This window comes from Monodelphis domestica, chromosome 3 (genome assembly GCF_027887165.1).
Source record: "Monodelphis domestica isolate mMonDom1 chromosome 3, mMonDom1.pri, whole genome shotgun sequence".
NCBI lineage: Eukaryota > Metazoa > Chordata > Mammalia > Didelphimorphia > Didelphidae > Monodelphis > Monodelphis domestica.
The window spans coordinates 321118805-321138168 of NC_077229.1; the positions used below are offsets into that span (position 1 = coordinate 321118805).

The 19364-nt window shown below is 34.3% G+C and overlaps 1 protein-coding gene across 43 annotated transcripts in view; it reads right to left on the reverse strand.

Moving 5' to 3' along the window:
- Window positions 1-19364, reverse strand: part of NCOA2 (nuclear receptor coactivator 2) — a 442178-nt gene that overhangs the window by 182074 nt on the left and 240740 nt on the right. For all 43 annotated transcript variants that reach the window (XM_056824070.1, XM_056824092.1, XM_056824067.1 and 40 more), the window contains one exon: window positions 744-800. The gene's annotated coding sequence lies outside the window, so the exon portion shown is untranslated. The remainder of the gene's footprint in view (window positions 1-743; window positions 801-19364) is intronic.

Consider the following 19364-nt stretch of genomic DNA (forward strand, 5'->3'; position numbering starts at 1 on the left):
AGAAGTTTCCTCTTTTTGACAAATGAGTAAACTATAGCTAAGAGAAATTAATTTCCATAGTCGCTTAGCTAACCAAAGATTTCACTATTAAGTAATAGAATTGGACCTTAAACACAAGGTTCCTCATTATCAGTCAATGGTTTTTCTCCCTAAAGAGTATGCCTCTTTTCTGGATGGACCTTAAGTCTACGTCCTAGGTTTCATTCTATTAGCTAATTAACCCATCATTTTATAAACGAAGAAACAAATACAGAAAGATTAAGACTTAACCAACATAATAATAGTATGATAGTATAAAGTCAGGTCTAGATTCAAGTATAAATATTCTGATTCAAAATCTAGTGAAATTCAACTACCTTTTCTCTACCTTATTTATTCACCTAATTTCATAATAATTTCTATCAATCTAGTGGTTTCTATAAAGGGGAAAAATCTGACAATTAAAAATTTTAATAGAAAATCATAATACTCAGTGGCATACTATATAGTCAAATGTAAGTCCAACATATAATATATATTTGCTCTAAAATGAAACTTACAAAATAAAATTGGGTAGAAATCTTCTACCCTAAAATTAAGTAGTTGCAAAAATATAAGAAAAATAAAATTAATATACAGGCTTTAGGAACAGCATTTAGTATTTTCATGTTTCATTTTTGTTCAAAAGTAATATCTAATTAAAAAATTAAAAATTCACTTCATTAAAAATTTAATATTGTAACACAGCATTTTCCTTAACTTACCTGATTCAGTACACAGTATGAAAGATCTGTAAGTTTGTATCAAGGTACAAGAGAAAACTGCAAAACAAAGAAAAAAGATATTAAGTATCTGGAAAATCAGGTTGGATTCATACTTAGATGTGAATTTTTAATGTACAAATATAAATCATCGCACTTAATGTTCCCCTCAAAAATCTCTGTGAACCACTACTTCTATGTACTTTAAAATGGAGGAAATATAACAATACAGATGAGATTAAAACAATGAGTACTGTTTTCTGAATAAAGTTTTTAAATGAAAAAATTTTACTGTAATGTTCTGTTTATGTCTGTTTTGTTTTTTATGTTTTTATGCTTTTATGTGTTTCAGAAACTTATTTCAATCAAAAAGATCAAAGATAATTTATAAATTAGCCCAATTTATTAAATCTAATATTTATGCCCATAAAGAAAAATAATACCTAATATATACATAGAGGGGGCAGCTGGGTAGCTCAGTGCATTGAGAGCCAGGCCTAGAGACGGGAGGTCCTAGGTTCAAATCTGACCTCAGACACTTCCCAGCTGTGTGACCCTGGGCAAGTCACTTGACCCCCATTGCCTAGCCCTTACTATTCTTCTGCCTTGGAGCCAATACACAGTATTGACTCCAAGACAGAAGGTAAGGGTTTAAAAAAATATATACATATATATATACATATATATATATACACACACACACACACACACGCACACACATATATATATATACATAGCACTTTTCCCCAGTTATAAAGGTTTTGTACCCTTAAGGACACATTGCTTTCTTTTATGTAGGAGAACCCAAATTGAGGTATATAGTCCTAAGATTAGCTATACTCCTCAGATTAATATTGGGTTCCTTTGAAAATTCTATTAATTCAGATCATTATGGTTATTTTCTGAGTGGAAGTAAACATTTTAGGGACTAAAGTTCAACTTTAACAATGGGAGAATTTGATTCAATTGTTAAGTACAAAGAATAGGAAATGTTTTATTCAATTTTCTTAAACAAGTATTAATAATTAAATGCTAATCAGAGTATTGCTCTTAAGTTGATTCATGAAAAATAAAAAAGAAATCTATGCAAATGTAAGGCTAACACAATAACTTTTATAACAAATTTTAATCAAGTGTCACTGAAGTGTCCAATAATCTTTCATGAAATAGCATTCACTTGCTTTCACCCTTATCAGAGAGAAAATTATGGATTATCACAGTCTACAAAATATATATTCTCAAAAGATAATTTCCTTGTTCACGAACTACACAATGTACAGCAATCAAAACATAATTATTAATAATGATAGGAATCAGTCTTCTAGCCTACAATTAAATGAAACTTTTAAAATAAATATGTATTAATATATGCCATGAGTCTCTATACATCTCTATATACTATAAGTCTCTATATACTAATATATGCCTCATACAGTATACATATATGCAACCTAGAAATGGGGGAAGGGAAATACAAGTAACATAATTATACTGGCTTCCATCTGATACAATCACTATCACTGAAACAATTATTTCTAATTGGCAATGGTCCCTCCTTAAATGTTCATATCTTATGTCTATTATCAGTAATCTGTTGGCACTGCTAACAACCCGCTTGGCTTTTAAGGATCCTCCTCCTCCTTTCTAGGTTTCAAAAAATCTCCCAATTCTCAACTTGATCAGACTGCACATTCTTGGTTTCATTTGTTAATTCCTGATCCATCCTGATATCATGCTCTAATGTCCTTAGTTAAATGTGTTGTACAAATAGAAGGCCTACGGAAAAAACAAAGACTTCTGCTAAAGAGTGATGACTATCACAGTAGGTAGAAAAGCTATCTTGGGGTTATACAGTAAAGGCTTAGGTTATGGAATCAAGGTCTGGATCAGGTAACCTTTGATACACCTGTAAAAGGCCCATACCCACCCCCACCACCTAAAAAAGGAAAATTACTAACAGGATTCAAAAGTGTTTCTAATAATTTTTTTAATGAAACCTAAGGAGATATCAATCAAATGGGGATAGAGCTTCAAACCAGGAATATCTAAGTTCAAATCTGGCCTCAGACACTTAACTGTATGACCTCACATGAGCAAGTCATGTAACATGCCTCAACTTCTCATCTATAAAATGGGGACACATTGAAGAAGTAAAGAGCAAACTATTCCAACATCTTTGCCAAGAAATCTTTGCCATGGAATTTTCACGGAGTCAAGGTAGAATCAGACACAAATGAACAAGTGTATAACAATATTATGATGATGTAAGTAAAAAGCATTTCACCCCATTTCTTTGAGGTGTTGGATTTTAGGTACAGAACGAGACATATGTTTTTGGACTTGACCAATGTGAAATTGCTTTGATTAATTACACAGTACTGATTCTAAGGGGAGGGGGGGAAGGGTGAGGAGGGAAAAGATTCAAGTGTTCATTATAACAGTGTTGTTAACTTTTGCTATTATTATTATGGTTTGTTTTATTACCCAAGCTTCCTTTTATAGTTCAAATTTTGGTATGGAAGAGAATGGGTGAAACACTGTTGCATTGCTAAGTGGTGTAGCTGTGATGCATCCTAGAGGAGAGATCTATATTAAGATAACCCACAATTATGTCTGACAGTAAAATCTATTTTCTGGGGTGGTGGGGGTTGTTTTTCTTTTTAAGCATTTTTAAAGTCTTATACTTCAAACAAGCTAATTAGTAGTTTATCTTAAGAAGTAGTACTCCCATTATATTAGTAATAATTGCTGAATGAAACAATGTTTTCACAAGAATGTTAGACTTCCAAAAGTCTCTAAATAGTGTTATATGGTCATTTTCTTTCAGAAGAAGCTCTTAAGCTAAGATGTAGACCTAGAAACTGAAGTAACGATACCAGGCAATTTGTGAATTTTAAAAATTTCTCTTAAGATTGACATTTTATAAACCAAGCAATAAATAAATATTCATTAGTCAAATGCTAAGGGGGGGGGGGAAGGGGAGAGTAGTCACAACAGGCTTCTTTTGTTTTTTTCCTCCATATTAGGCTATAGTTTAATACTTCAGACCTTTTATGTAGAGTATTAGGCTCAGTTTGGGGTACAATATTTACGAAAGATACTAAAGAGTGCCCAGATGAAGATCATTAGATAGAAAAGGTCCATGAGTGTGTCATATAAGGATCAGATAAAAAGGAACTGAGAATGTTTAACTTGGAGAAAAGAGAATGTTTAACTTGGAGTAAAGAGAAAAGAGAAAAACCTTCTTTAAACAAATATTGTTATGTAAAGAAAGGATTAGATTTGTTATGTTTGTTCTCAAAGAGCTGAATAATGAAGAAGATGCAGAGAGGCAAATTTAGATTTAATATGGAGGGGGGATGTGGGTGGAATGTAGGATCACATCTTTCCAATAAGTCCTAGAAAAATGAATAAAAGCACAATTTTAAAGGGTTAAGTAATTTGCCTATAAATAATACAGCTAATGAAAGACAGAGTTGGGTCTACAAGTCATGTCTTAAGGATTTCTGGGTTAGTAGTTTAATAATAGTCACTTTTTTGTTAATGGTTAGAATACAGCAAGGATTTTTTCCCCTCATTGGAATTCATTGGAATTGCAAACTTACTTTTCCAAATATTTAAGTTTCCTTAGGGAAGTACTAATATATATTTTGTTATAATATAATATAATATATTTTTTATAATTTTAATATAATTTTCATTTCTTTAATGGAGACAGCTACAGAACCCAATGAATAGAGTACAGGGAAGCACTTGGGAGGCAAGATGACCTGAGTGCCAATCTTTACATATGAGCAGTGTGACTTTGGGCAACTCACTTGACTTATCTCACCCTGAAGTTTCCACATCTATAAAATGTAGGCAATATATTAATAGCACCTTTATCTCACAAGTCTGGTGTGACAATCAAAGTAGATAATCTAAATAAGATTATACATCTTAAAGCACTATATAAATGAGAACTACTATTTGAGTATTTCATTCCTATCTTCCTTGGCCTATGATACATCCTTTGATATATTTTTTTAACAAGGAAGGGGGTACAGAAGTAGTTATGCAAAAGTAACAATACAACACCTAAATTGTTAATAAATTACACTTTTGGTCATACAAATGACATTGTTTTAAAAAAGTTTCCCTCAGTATCAGATGGACATACTCCAAACTAGAACTAATCTCTCAATTAATTATGAGGAAATGGCATGCTGAGAAGATACATGAATACTCAAGAGGCAATAGCTGTGTAAATCGACTTTGAAGTTACTAGAATTTATGTAAGGAATTCTATAAAGGAAGATAAGAATTAATACTTTCTCAAGGGAGAGGGGAAATCTTAGATAAATCATATTAACTGAACCCATGTTATTGTGTTATTAATAACTATAAAGCATATGTTGGCCTCTGATTTTATATGAGTCATTGAAGTTCTGCAAATGATGCCATTACTAACACATTCCTGGAACTTTTTCTATACAGCTAACAATCTTAGTTCAGGTTAAAAAAAACATCCTTTTATGCTAAGTTAATGAGAAAATGCTAGTTAATGCTAGTTTATATAGTTTCTTCACTGTTTTAATTTTCTAATCCCTAAACTATTTAAAAGTGCTAAAATTTACATGTGATGAATAAAAGTTGCCAAATTAACATATCAATCATATTTTTCGCCACCCTCCTACCTAAGGATTAGGTCTCTCTATTTATATCAAAGTACAAAGACTACCTGTTGGCATTTTTTTTTTTTAAGTACAAAAGAGAACAAAAGAAAATCCAGAGAAAAAGCATAAACTAGACAGTTTAGATGGCAATAGAGTGAAGATATTAAAAAGACATACAGTTTAAGGAAAATCTTTTTTCTTTTCTATCATGTATATAGAAATGCTAAACTTACTTGTTAATTTCTGAATTAAACCATTTTAATAAACTAAATTAAGGGGGAAATGTCTAATCTACTTACTGTAGGGAATCCAGTCACTCACTCATTCTTTTGAACTGACTAACTCCTACACTTGGAATCCACCCCTTCATCATCTCCACCTCTTAAAACTGTGGGCTACTTTCAAGACTATGCTTCTGGACAACTAAATATATACACTAGTTTGGCAATGCTTCATCTCAAAATATAGTGTATATAATTATCTATTTATTTGTTTTTATTCCATAATATTAGGCAGAATTTTCAAAAATCCTTCAGAAATTGAACTGAGGGAAGATTCATTATTCTCAAATGAACAATAAAAACTAACATCTTTTCTGATGAGTTATGCAAAGACAGCTATCTAGTTGGTTCTAAAAGAAGTGATACTCATTGTGGGCAGGATACTCACTCCTGATGAATTTTTTACTGATCTTAATGAATTGAATTTCAGAGATGGCATTAGAATAATAGCTAAATGAATTCTCAAATGGTTGTTGCTCTCCAACACAAAATCCAAATGAAGTTATAAATAATTATAGGGGATATAATCATTTTTTAAAAAATTAGTTCCATTTCATAATCTGGATATGGATTAAATTTTACTGTAACCTGAATCATCCAAAATGTAGTCAAATCAGATAATACTAAAGTCTGAAATCTGCTACTTCTTTAAAAAGTGACAGAAATACCTTAAGTTTAAATCAGGGCTCCTAATAAGATATACTGACTTGTCATATGAAGAATGAATGATACTTAAGATGATTCTATCTACATGCCGTGACAAGTGCCTAGACTATATTGAAGGAGTAAGCAGTTATTATTCATTTCAACCAGGAAAACTGAAGACTTCTATAATTTGTAGGTATGAGAGCTAGGCATCAGGTGTTCTATAATCATAAATAATACTATTCATTTAGAAAGTAATATGTATATTTATCAATATTGCTCAAAGTTGTAAAATGCTTTGGGTGGGGTTGAGATAGACTCAGATTCAGGTCACACCTTTGACCCTCTAAGACCAAGGTCAAAATATACCAGCTGAAGGGCAAAGTCCTCATCTACATAACTAAAGGAAAACCAAACCAACAATCTGTAAAGCATTTTGTAAATTCAAGTTTCCATAAATACCAGAAGCCTAATAAGCCATGTCTCCCATATCTAAACCAACCTTCTTCCTAAATTTATGTTTTATCATATTTACCTTAAGTGAACAAAACTCAACGAGCATTTATGTTACTATGTCACCAACTATGTTACTATGTACTCTGGTAAATACTGAGGATATAAAAAGGTAAAAAAGACTCCTTGCTCTCAAGGTCACATTTTAATAAGGAAAACAGCATCCCATCAATTATATACAAACAAAATGAATAACAAGTAGTCTCAGAGGAAGACAATTAAGATTATGAGGATTGGGGAAAAACTTCCAGAAGACAGAATTTTAGGACTTCAGGGAAGCCAGGTGAAGATGAAGGTGAAGAGGTGAAGATGAAGAGTAAACCAATAAAGCAAAAGCATGATGGGGGGCGGCGGCGGGGGGGGGGGGGGGGGCAGCGCGCGGAGAAGGCGCACAAGGGCAAGGCATGCACAAATCCATACCAAAATATTTATAGCAGTGATTTTGAAAAAGATCAATAAGGGTGAGGCATTGGGAGGTGGAGGGTGGGTGGGGGATAAATGACTTGCCTGGGGTCATACAAGGAGACCAGATTTGAACTCAGGACCTCCCATCTCCTGGCCTGGTTATTATTCACTGAGCCACCTAACTCCTAATCACACATAAATAAGCAGTAAAAATTACACAGTTAGAAAGGCTCCTAAGAAAAGATACTCCCAACCTATTGCATCACACGTTTTCTGACATATTCAATGTATTAATCTACACTGATTTTTTGTTCTGTTTTTACAAAAATGATTAACATAACAACCTTTTACAATTCCACAGGACCAAGAAAAAAAACCCAAAAGAGAAAGATGATGGATTCAGAAGACAGTGTAGGTTATATACTTTTCAATGAACAATTGAGGAAATTTGTTTTGCATAACTATGCATACTTCTGGGACTACTCCAAAGTAGGAACAAACACCAACCACCACATAAAGAAAACACAAAGAGAAAAAGAGAAAAAAGAAAACACAGTAAAATGAAGTAAATACTTTAGTGCCAAGAAACAGTAAAGAGGCCAGTATCACTAGATGCAGAGTATATAAAGAGAACTAAGAAGTAATAAAACTGGAACAGTAGGAAGGAGATGGGTTATGGTGAACTTAAAAAATTAGTCAAAGACTTTATATTCCTTCAAGGGGATAAAAATGAGCCAAGGAAGATTACTGAGAAGGAAGGAAAGATGTGGCCAAAATGGTGCTTTTGGAAAAACAAACTGATGAATGAAGGATGAACTAGATTAGGAACAAACCTGAAGTCCCTAAGTTCAGGCTTGAGGTAATGAAGGCCATGACTCAAAGTTACAACTGTAAAGATGTTGCAATGTTCTGGACATGAGATAGGTTACTCCGTCAATAAAGATTTATTAAGTGCCTACTATGTGCCAGGCCCCACAATAAGTGTGAGGGATATTAAAAAAAGGCCAAAGATGGTCCTGGGAGACAACAAAGTATTTGCATAATACCAATTTTTTTCTAGAAATCTTGTGCCAGTTCATATCTCCACTAATAATGCATCAATGTGTCTATGTTTATATATACTAAAAAGAAATTTTAGTCACAAAAGGGGAAATTGATATAGGATGTCATATAGCAGGGATGGAAGATCAAGGGAAAATACTCTGAGAATGAGGAAAAATATAGAAGTATTTGTAAGTATCAAGGAAACAAAAAAATATAAAGGGAGATATTCTAAGTATGTGAGAGAATGGGGATGGGGATGGCAGAAGAGGAGTCAAGATGGCAGAAGTGAGAGACATCAAATAAAGTTCAGTCTCCTACTTGTCCTCTACAAAGATCTAGAGAATAAACTAGACCAAATTCTGATCAGTAAAGCTAAGAAGTCACAATGAGCTATTTTTCCAGTCTAGGGCAGCTAAGGCCTGAAGACATTGTAGCCAAGAGTGGGAGAGAGGAAGGCTCAAGGGCAGGAAGGTCAGGGAACAAAGAAAATTTTGGAGATCCCTGACTGAATGCGGGATGCAGGAAAGGTTCCACCATCTGGCAGTTATGTCATCCACTATCTAATTCTAGATCATGGATTAAGGATGAAGAGGAACAATGATGAGTGTTGACTTGAGCTGTAAACTGAGCGCAGAATAAATTGAGGACACTTACTATAGCTGGAGGAGTGCATCTAATCCCAAAACAGAGCACAGCATCCCAATTGCTTAACTTGCAGAGCCTTCCAGCAGTCTAGCAGTGGCTGTCAGGCAACAGTTGATTCAATCAGATAAAAGTCAGTACTCAAACCTGGATCAGAAACTTACAGATCTCAGACTAGGAAAGCAATGAACAAACTTCTCACCCCAAATGACACAAATCTGGAAGCAATGAGAGCTTGCCTGTCCTTCAGCTAGAGCTATGAAACCAAACAGAAGGATGTTAAAGGGCATAAGCTGAGGCCAGACCTCTCCTCTGAAAGTGTATAGAGACTTGCACTATTGTGAAGTCCAAAGTAGAGATGTAGGCTAGAAGAAAGAGCAAACAAAAAAGAGGATAGTGGAGGGAAGGATCTTAGTGATGTAAGGGGAAAAATAGAAAAGGGACCTTTCAGTGAATGGCCTCAAGTTTTAAAGTAAAAACCTGGCAAACAATTCATCTAAGAAAGTGCAGGGAAAGGGACCAGAAAGGGACCTGTGTAGGGCTTAAAGGGATATGAAAAAGATTTGGAAATGCCACTGTGGTGAGTGAATATATCAAAACGGCAGTGAATATAGTCAGCACTTTTTCCCCGATTTTCTCCATCTTTATGCAGAAGCAGGTGAATTATAATCAAGGTAATCGAAGATAGGAGTAAGGCAAGAATTAGTAGGGTAAGCAAGGGGCTGAGGTAAAGATAGGGTAGAGTTGAATTGGTTCATCAAGGGGTAAAGATGGGCAACATGATTCAAGACAAAAATATAGAATGATAGTTTTAAATGAGTTGCTAATTTCTAATATATAAGATACTAACTGTGAATAGAGAAAAAAGAAGCAGAGCTCTAAGAAACTGTAATAGTTAGCAGCTCAGTACTTATTAAAAGCCCACTCAGTCTATATCAAGGATAGAACATTAATATAAACATACCCCATCCTCCCTCTAATTCCAACCAAATTAAAACAAAATCAACTTATATGTATATATGCAAATTATTGATAGTATTATGATGGTAGATAAAGTTAACTAAGAAAAGTTTCATGGCAATAGGCCTTAAAAATAGGAATTATGAGAAAAATTAGTATTAGATAGCTTGTTTACCTGGCAATCTTCAAATGAACCAAATGAAAACAAGAAAACAAATTTTAGTACAGCAACTACATTAGCCATAGGAAACAGTAACTTGGAAAAGAATAAAGGTTGGCAGATTGGTATGAGGCAACAAGAGCTTCTGAAAATGGCAGACCAAAGATAAACATTTCACACATTTAAGCAATAAAAAGAAGTAATTCCATTTTCCCAAATGCTTAACTTACTATAAAATTAGCATATTAAACAATACAAAGAGAAAAGCTGTCTACATGAGAATCTAGTTATTTCTGCATATTATCAAAATTTACCTATCTTCCAAGTTTTCAGTAATTAAAATTTTAGATATTGTACCAAAAACACAACCTTTTCACCATAGTATTTAAAGCCTTCTCCGGTCTATTTCCAACATGACTTCAGCATTACTTTACATTATTCCCCTTTACATAACTATATTATAGCTAAAAATGAATGACTAGCTGATTCCTGAACTGAAGCCAAGCATTCACAAAGGCAAGCAATGTTATTCCTAGAATACTGCTTTGTCATATTCTAAGGATACCAGAATTCTAGGAATTCCTTCCTTAACTTCAACTACCCTTACCTTATGTTCATTTAATATGAAGCTCAGGCACTTCAAACAATTCCCAGATCTCTTAAGATGACAGCTTTCTCTCTTCTTGTTCAATTCATCTTATGTTTAAAAATTGGTGTATCTCCTATTCACACAGTAAAATTAAGCTTCCCATAGCAGAAATGGTTTCAGTTTTCTTTGCTTACTGATAATTTAGAATGTCTCACAAACACTATTCATGATGACAAATGGCTAGCAGAATCCATGCTCTTAGCAACAGAACCCAGAAACCATGCTACTTCAATCTGACTACAGAAAAAAGGACCTGTGGAATTAAAAAGATCAATCATATGCAATACATATAAAAGAAAATACAGTTAATATAGCTTTGGAAGCAATTAACTGAGAGAATTTTCCATAAAAAACAAACATTTTAGAGCTATCTGGAACTTATAAATAATTAATACTTATCTTCATCCTGCCCAATGTCTCATTTATTTATTTCCCACAGAGAAGGTTCATCTTCTTCAACTCTAGTATGTCTTAACATCCACTATGACTCAACAAGTACCAAACTATCCTCCATAGGTTTAAGTAATGAGGAGTTAATTGGTTCAAGGGAGACATTGAAAAATTTGAGACAAGGCTCAAAAAGGCCAGAAGTTCCTTCATTTAAGAATAAGAATTTCTTGATTGAGATCCAGGTCTAGAGATGGGAAATCCTATGTTCAAATCTGGCCTCAAACACTTCTAGCTGTGTGACCCTGGGCAAGTCACTTGACCCCCATTGCCTAGCTCTTATCACTCTTCTGCCTTGGAACCAATAGACAATATTAATTCCAAGACAGATGGTATGGGTTTAAAAAAAAAAAAAGAATAAGAATTTTTTTGAAATTATTTGCATTCCATGCAAGCTTAAATATTCATCCAATCATGCAAATAGTATATAGAATAACACAATGATATATTTAGAACTGAAAGGGACTAGAAATCTTTTAATTAAATTTCTGTATAGTAGATATGAAGAAAATAAGGTCCAAGAAAGGTAAACTGAAGTCATACAGAAAGAAACAAAAGAAATCTCTCTTCCTTGCTAACATTTATAGTACTTACTATGTGCCAGTGACTATGCTAAGAACTTGCTAATTATCTTGTTTGCTCTTTCTAACAACCCTGAGATGTAGTACCGTTAATTATTATAACCGTTTTATGGATGAGGAAACTGAGGCAAAAAGATTAAGTGACTTGCCCAGGTTCACCCAGCAAGTACATGAAGCCAAATTTGAACTCAGGTCTTCTGATTTCAGTCTCAACTCTATTCACTACACCACCTAGCTGCTGAAAAAAAAAATCACATGAAGCTCTTAATGTCAAGCATTTACCGCAAGAAGGATAACCTTCAATTAATCAACAAGAACTTACTGAACAATTACTGCAGCCCTAGGCTGAATTATGAATTATGGATGATGATAACCTACTTGAACTCATTCTTCAAAGATTAACATGCAACAGACCCATCAATCCATACCCATTCCAATAATTCTCCCTACAATTTTTCAAACCCTGTTCTTTTTCCTCCACTGATCACTCTCTCATACAACCTCTTCAATCTAATCCCTGCAATGTTTCACTGGAAAACTATCTGTAACCACTATGCTCTCTGAAATGTCTGCTCCATAGCTAACAAAATTCCATTTTAAATTTATTCCTTTGATTCTTCCATCTTCTTTCATACACTGAGACCTGGCTCTTACTAGCTACACTTTCACTCATTCATCCAGCGTCATTGGTTGTGGCAGGAGAGTTGAAACATTACTTGTAACTTCATTGCCACTTCCTGGATCTCCCTTTAACCACCATTCCCACAAGGTTCTGGTGGCCACTGTCTACCAAACTCCAGAAAGAAGGCACTCCCAATCCTTTCTCAATGACTTCAAGGCCTACCTTAAAGCATATCTCCTCCCAAATTCCTGTGCTCATAAATGGAATTTGGATATCTATGAAGTTATTTTCAAATAATCTAACTTGTCAGTTCTACTTATTCATTTCCTATGATCTCTTCCTCTTGCTCAGCTATACACAAGGACAGTCATAACTTTGATCTTACCCTCACCCACAAATGTGCCACTTGCATGCTCATAAACTCTGAAATTGCTTTATCTGATGACAAACCTGTTGCCATTATGCCTTATTGTCCTCCCTTGCAATGCTAAAAAACCCTTTCTCCATCCTCGATATTACTTCTGCTACCTCTTACTTTTTTCCAAGGAGTTGCACAGACTTATATTTTCCTACTTTTCCACTCTTAAATGCTTAATAAACCAGTTCAACTCAATACTGTCCTCTTCTCTAGAATCCCTTAAACCCTTATCTTAGTTGCCTGATCTTACCCTGTTAGGCCTCAGGCCTAAAATATTCTTACCACCTACCATTCACTCCTACTCACCTATTACTGAATGAATTTGGAGAAAATCACAAAGTTATGCTGACTGGATTCACTACAAATTTTTAATACATAATCACAACTGAGCCCTCACTGCAGCAAAGCATTGCAGATTTCAAACCCCTTCAATTTACTATTTTTACCAGCACAATAAATTTCCCAAACTTTCTCATCTAACCTCAAGCCTTCCATAACAATCTTGTCTCTCATTCTCAGCTGAGACTCTTACCTCATATATATTTATGAAAAACTTAAGGCCATTTGCTGTGAGTTCCCTCTACTCTCTTCCCCAATTCACATAATTAAGTTACCATTTCCTCCCCTTTATTTCCTTTCAGGTGAAGAGGTGGTCCTTCCCCTTGCCAAGGCAAACCACTTAAACATACACATAAGTAATATCATTCCATCCCAGCTTATCCTGCAGATTATCCCCTTAGTGATTCCCATTCTTTCATCTATCTCCAAACTCTACCAATTTAATGACTACCTGGTTGCTTCTTTACTGACAACAAACCCTTTGCCATTTCCTCCATCCACAAAATGCCTTTATCTAAAATCCATCCATCCTTTTTAGTTCTAGTCCTGTCTCCCTTTTGTGGAAATTCTTTATACTTAGTTCCTCCATTTTCTTTCCTTTCACTCCTGTTATTCTCTGTAATCTGTATTCCAAAACTCATTTAAGTGAAACAGTTCTCCCAAAGTTACCAATGATATCTTAATTGCCAAATCTAACGTATTTTCCTCAATCCTTACCCTTCTTGACCTCTTTGTAGCCTATGACACTGTAGATCAATGTCTTCTCCTTGATACTTTCCTGTTCCATAGGCTTTCATGACTACTACATCTGGGACTCCTATTAACTATCAGACACATCTGCTAATTGTGGGTGTTCTCTGAAGCTGTGATGGACCCTGTCTTCTCTATAAATACTATTTCACTTAGGAACCTTATCAGGGCCATGTATCCAAATATTATCTGGAAATGATTCTTGGGGTTAATTTTTCCAGTCCTATAACCTCTCAACCACTAGACCCACACCCCACAACTTCCTATTATACATTTCAAACTGGATGCTTTACAAACATCTTTAATTCCACACGTCCAAAACTCTTCATCTTCCCTCTGAAACTCTTTCCTCCTCTTCCTAACCTTCTCTAACAATGTTAATGATATCATCTTTCACCCAGTTGCCTGTTCTTAAAACTTATTCCTCATTCTTTCTCACCATCCCATATCTAAACTGTTGCCAGGTATTGTCATTTCTATCTTTGTATGGTTCATTTCTCAAACCCTGACACCACCTAAGTGTAGGCCCTCCTTACCTCAACCTAGACTACTGCCATAATTTGCTGGTTGGCCTCTCTACTGCTTGTCTCTTTCCACTCCAGTTCACCTTCCATCCAATGTCACTGTCTATTTGATCTCCTGGGGAGTAAGTCTGACCATGTCACCACCCATTACCCTCTGATCAGCTCTAGATCGAATACAATATTTTCTCTTTGGCTTTAGCCCAATATAACCTGGCCCCTTACTACCTTTGCAATTTTCTTACACCTTAGTCTCTTCCATTTACTCTGTAATCTAGTCACAATGTTGTTTTTTTTTGCTCTCTCTAACACTAAGCATTTAATCCCCTCCCTCTGAAAATTTCTACTGACTGATCTCCATGCCCTACCTCCTCATCTCCACCTCCTAGTTTTCCTGGCAACCTCCAAACGTCAGATAAAGCTTTGCCTTTTTGTAAGAAACCTTTTTCTTATTCCCCTCAGTGGTGATTCTTTTCTTTTGTTGACTATATTCAATTTTTTGCTCTATAATTTACTTGTATATAGTTGGTAATGGTGTTTTTCCCCATTACATCTCCTTGAGAGCAAGATCAGTCTTTTGCCTTTATTAGATGCAAGCTGAGTCTTGACCAAAAAAAAAAAAAAGGGAAGCAAGAGCATGGATAGAAGAGAAGAAAGCATTTATGGCATACAGCCAGTTCAAAAGCAAAGAATTGAGAAATGGAATGTTGTGTAAAGGCAACATCAAATAATGGACCAATGTAGTTAGATCACATAATGCAGGCTGTGAATAAAATATTAAGAAAACTAGAAATATTGGCAGGAGCTAGGTTGTAAAGGGCTTTAAACAGAAGGCTATGAAAAGACTATGTATGATTCCAGAGGTAGCAGGGAGCCACTGGAGCTTATTGAGGAAGGGAGAGAAACTTGAGGAAGTGAAATAAGGTAAACAGATAAAAAGTGACCAAGAAGAGGAGTAACTACAAAAGGGCAGTTCTGTGAATAAAGAGACTAGGATATATATAAAATACCTTATATATAAGAGGTATTGTGAAAGCAGAAATGACAAGATTTTTTTCCCTACAAGCTAATAAATATGTGGGTTGCATGAGAATGAGAAATAGGTGACACCATGAGGTTTTTAGCCTGTGTGACTGGTAGGATGGAGGTAATATGTGGTCTATAAAAGGGAAGGTGGAAAGGACATTTTTCAGATAAAGAGAACTAGTTCTATTTTGGACACCTCACGTTTTAGATGTCTCTAGAGCAAGCAATTCAAGATATTCAAAATTGAATTAGCAAAATTAGAATTAGAAATTAAGGATAGATATACAAATCTTGGAATTATCTGGATAGAGAAAGAAAATCAAACCCATGGGAGTTAACACAATCACCAAGGTATAGAGAGAGGGAAAGAGATGAGCAATCAGGATAGAACCTTGGAGATATCCACGGTTAATAGAAATGGGTCATATGGATGAAGAGTCAGCAAAGGAAATTAAAAAAGAATGGTCAGCCAATTAGGATGAAAATCAGCAGAGAAACATGTTATGAAAACCTAGAGAGGAGAGATTCAGTATGACAGTGATGGATTCAGTGAAGAGATTCAGTATGAGAAAAGTGGTCATCAACAGAGGCAAAGGCTGCTTTTCAAAAAGGTCAAAAAGGCAAACTATAAAATATTTATCAGCTTTAGAGAACTTCCATGTTAAAATAAAGTAATTTACTTGGTGTCAAACTGTTATTGAGATAAAGCTATTCTCAGGATGTAAAATATAGCTGGTACCTCAGTATAATAAATAGTTTATAAGCTACAGAATTATTGTCTATTTACCTATTACAGCAATGTCAACATCAACAACATGGTAAGCAGATTCTTGCCACTTGGGAATCAAGGTTTTGTCTAGTTGGAGTGAATTAACTAAGGATTTTTATGTAAAAACCTATTCTTTGCTCTATTCTTACCTGAGGGGCAAACTGCTTGTCAATTTCTGTTATAGGACATATTGCACTTGAAATAGATTTACAGAAATTACAGAAACTTTTGAATTTTACCCTCTCTCATCCTTGGCCCCTCCGACCCTGATCAATTAGACATAACCAAAGCAAGTTGCTAATAACTAGCCTAAGATATCATTAGATTGTTCCATAGAAATTCCTATGGTTCAATTAAATGTTTTTTCTGAAACATTCAAAAGCAACTGTGATTAGTGTTTCTCATTACGATAGACAGTATAGTTAATAACATATATGTATATGGATATATACTTTAAATTCACTCTAAACATGAATGGACATAGCAAAAACCACCATGACTATTACAAAAAACAAGATGGGGGAAACTAGTATTAATTTAAAAAATAAGGAAAATTATAAGTTTAGAATGAGAAAAATGTTTCTAAAATAATTCTCAAAGGGAAATATAGTACACAAATGGGAGAGGTCATAACTGAAAGCTATGTTACTGATTTTTCAAACTTTTTATGTTATTCAACAGTGGTGAACTACAAAATGCAATAGTCATAATAAAATAAACATAGTAGGGGTTCCGAATATAATAATTTCCAACACCTACCACAAATGGCTGAAACTGCAGATATATAAAAGCATTTAGGTGTAGCTAGGTGGCACAACCTGGGTTCAAATCTAACCTCAGACATTCCTTGTGAATTGTGATTCACTTAATCTCAATTACCTAGAATTGTTACTAAGACAGAAAGTTTTAAATGTTTAAAGAAATTATTTCATGCTAATTAGATGTGCTCTTACCCCTCACTTCTGCCCCTCATCTTGGTGCTCCATGCCCTCCCATCCCCCCCCAACAAAAACACTTTTAAAAAGTAAAAAAATGTTTATGTGGGGTAAGGGGGGGAGGGTAAGGGATGGAAGTGAAAACCCAAGAGACATCAGTCACAGGAAGACAACTATACTGAAGAACCTTCTAAGTGATTCATAGGTGGTAGCACTTTGCAGGTAGAGCCCGGGGGTTGAGCATGGATAAGTGAAATGAAGATAAAAGAGACTGTATTTCAACACTATATCCATTATACCTTTTAAGCCTATTATATAGTCTCTTCAAGCCAAAACTGGTCACATTATGTCTACTTTTTGAAGCAATTTTCAACTCTTTAAGATCATGGTGAGAATAAGCATATACATAGTATACAACAATACTATTAGAAGAGTGTTTATGCCATCCATATATCTGCTCTCTTAAAAAGAAAATCTTTATCCCATTCAATATCCTAAGGGATTCAGTTATGAAATAATGGGAAAGATATCAGATAGCGAGGAGAAACCTGGGTTCAAATCTTATACATGACAATTAACTAGCTATGAAATAATCACAAACAGATGCTCCATCATTTAAATGGGAATAATGTGTCTACTACCCACCTCAGGCTTATTTTTTAAATCAAATGAGATAACATGTATAAAGCACCTCAAAAACAAATCTGAATTCAACACAATATCTTAAAAACAATAGCAGTAAAATGAACATTTTAAATTAGCAACTTCATTAGATTCAAATTACTGCAGCAGTGGGGTCAACACTACTACTAGATATTTAATAGAAAAGGAAGGAGATCATAAACCACGTTTACCTCCTTTGACAGACCCTTCAAAAGCCTTTGCTGAAAAGAAGGTACTTTTACTGTTTCCCCCCTTTTTAAGTATAGCTTGCCAAAGATCACAATTACTTTACCCTTATATTTATGCCACTGATTTCTTACAAATATATCTAACTACTCTGCTATAATGGACTAAAATATTTCTTTAAGTCTTTACTCTCTTCCATTGATACATTTCTTTAAATGAACCATAAGTTTGACTTTAATTATTTAAGCTCATTTTTAGTAAATTTCTAAGTATTAAAAAGGACATACATTTTAAAGGAGGCCCCAAAGGACTACTGATGCAAAACTATTCTTCAATTTAAGTATATACATTATTATATATGCCCTTCAAAAATGACTAGGAAACAAAAAATCTATACCTTAAAAAAAAAAAAACCTTGAGTTTACCAGATGTTTCAGTTGTTTTAAATACTCAAACTTGGTAACATCTCTCAGGTTCATTTCTAGCAACTTTTCAATTCAATCCAAGTTAAAAATCAACAACTTCGTTAACAATAAGGATGCCTACCAAAACTGCTTCATTTAAATCAAGATAATACAGTTGATGTGGAATGTATTTTCAGAAGAGGAAGTATACAATTTGACAGTGTAACAAAACCACCGACTAGCCAAAACATACACTTTTAAAAGAAACTAAAGCTCAGACAAAGCTGTAACTAAATTTTCTGAAATAACTTTTATCTAAAAATCTAGACCCTCAGAGCATATCAGAAAACATTTCAGTATTAAAAGATCAAATAAACAGAAATCAGGATCAAGTTAGATACATAAAAGGTAGCATTACCTATCAAGTGCTTCCAACAATCCCTGTCCTTCTGTAGAAAGCATTTTAATGAACCAACCATATAAGTATCCCAGAAGCTCAACCCACATTTCCTGATTTCGATGACAAAGATTGTCATTAACCTACCAAGATCATCAGGAATGCAGTACTAGTGTGGCCATACTTAAATAAACCTTTCATCTACTTCAAGCAAAACAAAAACATTGTAAAACTGGTATAGCAAGTTATACAACTAAAAGCTATTATCCATTAGTTTCAAATGAGCCTGCCCAACTAATCATCGTACCTGAAGACATGGAAGAGGGGGAAAAAAAAAAGGCTAATAATATAGTATACGGAACTTAACTTATAAAAAGAACATCTAATCAATTCAAGAATTATTCAAAAGCATAAATTACCATCAAAAATTAAATTGCTTTCTGTAGATTACACATGACTTGAAATTCAAAGCAAAAAATGCAAAAATGTTTTAAAAGTCATAAAATTCTCTAAGCAAAAGCTAGTATAACTCAAAGCTATGAGCTTCCTAGTGCCCAGAAATCTCAAATTTTTTCCCTCTTCTATAGATTTCACTTATGAACTTTGTTTCTC